This window comes from Petaurus breviceps, unplaced genomic scaffold, assembly GCF_028583685.1.
Source record: "Petaurus breviceps papuanus isolate PSGF00001 unplaced genomic scaffold, PetGlider_PUasm1.0 90879, whole genome shotgun sequence".
Lineage (NCBI taxonomy): Eukaryota > Metazoa > Chordata > Mammalia > Diprotodontia > Petauridae > Petaurus > Petaurus breviceps.
This window is the reverse complement of record NW_027187368.1, coordinates 3,019,208-3,021,153: the sequence shown is the minus strand read 5'-3', so window position 1 is coordinate 3,021,153 and position 1,946 is coordinate 3,019,208.

Below are 1,946 nucleotides of genomic sequence, written 5' to 3'. Positions count from 1 at the left end.
ATCAAAGACAGGATTTGAACCCAGGTCTTATGATGCAGGATCTAGTTCTCTCTTCATTGAAAAATTCTTTTGCCCAATATGAATTTATATAAATGTACATTTCCTTTCCTTCTCTTTCTTTGATGCAATTGTTCAATCACATACAGGGATTTCACAGTTTTCCCCAGAGCATCTAATGTAATTTAACAAATATTTATTGGATGACAATTCAGTTTTGAACATGTTGAACATGAGTCTAGGAATTAACAATACTTGTTGGAAAGCCAGGAAGTTCTCCATTACCTTTATTTTACATTTATTCTTTCTGAATAAATGGGCAGCCTCTTTCAAAAGACTATAATCAGACAAATGTGAATCTTTTTATGTTGTTAGTCCTGGCTGGTCCTTCCTTCCACAACTGGGATTGGTTCCAGCTCTTCTAGGTTACAATCTTTTTGACTTGTCCACTGCACATTACTCCTTCATGTATCCCTTCCTCCCGAACATGGGCCAACATGGGTTGCATGTTCAGATAATGAGGCTCTAATTCTATGTGGGGTGTGTCAGTCAATATACATGAGACTTGACTCTGGCCAGTTTAAGCCAGTTTAGCCTAGGCTTCCTTCAAGTAGAACTTACAGATTTCTTCCAGCTATATGATTGGATAGGGTCGCTCTGCCCCTCCTTCCCTCATCCTAATTTACACTTTCCTGCTTGTCTTGTGTAACATCCGTCTTTGCAACATCCATTATTCCTATAGAATTTATGGAAAGCAAGGTTTTATCATTTCTCACACAAAGTTGAAACCCTACCTGTGTCTGTGTAAGTAACTTAATTTCTCTGTGCCTCAGTTCCTTTATCTATAAAATGAGAGGATTTTACTTGATGGCCTTTAAGATCCCTTCTCTGTTTGATATGTAAAGGAAATGGACTTCATCCACAGGAAATGGACTTCATCCAGCAAAGAGAAAGGAGAACCTGGAGAGATCAACATCATGAAAGTCAGGGAAAAAGAAGATTCCACTGAAGGGTCTGGTCATCAATGGCATCAAAATAAGTAGTGAGGTCAAGGAAAATGAGGGATGAGAAAATACCATTGAATTTAAAAGTTAAGGGGATAAGAATTGAATAGAAGGTGACGTGAATGGAATAGAAGGCAATCACGAAGCAGAGACAGTAGTAGGAATAGCTGACTCTTATGCAGCCTTTACGATGCGCCAAGTACTTTACAATTATCATCTCATCTTACACTCACTCCAACCCCGGGAGCCAGGTGCTATTATCATCATCCTCATTTTATAGGTGGAAAAACCAAGGCAAAGAGAAGTTAAATGACTTATCCAGGGTCATATAGCTAATAAGTGTCTGAGACCACATATGAACTCAGATCTTTTTGAGACTCTAATCCCAGGACTGACTATAGAGTTTTGGGGAGAAATGGAAGAGGGCACTAGAAGTAATGACAGAGTCATAGAGAAGGTTTTTAGTTTGTTTTTATTTTAAATGAAATTGAAAAAAAAATCTTTAAAGAATGAGATTGAAAAACTCATTTTGTGAGCATGATCGTGATTCAGAAGGTTAGCATCATCATCTTCATTTGCTTTCATATCAAATTACATTAAATGTAGGTCTTTATTGAATGCATGCCCTTGTTCATCTGATTATCCTTCTTCCTCTAGCCCCTGATTTGCCATCATCATTCACTCTGGGCTCGTTCACACTGCTCTGCAGTCCTTCCCATCCATCCCTTTGGCATTAATGGTAGCAGTCAGCTACAGAACAGCTGCAGTTACTGACCCTTTTTAGCAGGATTTCTTCACCTGGGCTTTGGATACTTGTTTTGTTTTTTAAGAATATTTTGATAACTCTACTTCAATATAATTTGTTTCACCAGACTGTCAAAGGGATTGAATGCGCGCGCACACACACACACACACACACACACACACACACACACACACACACAC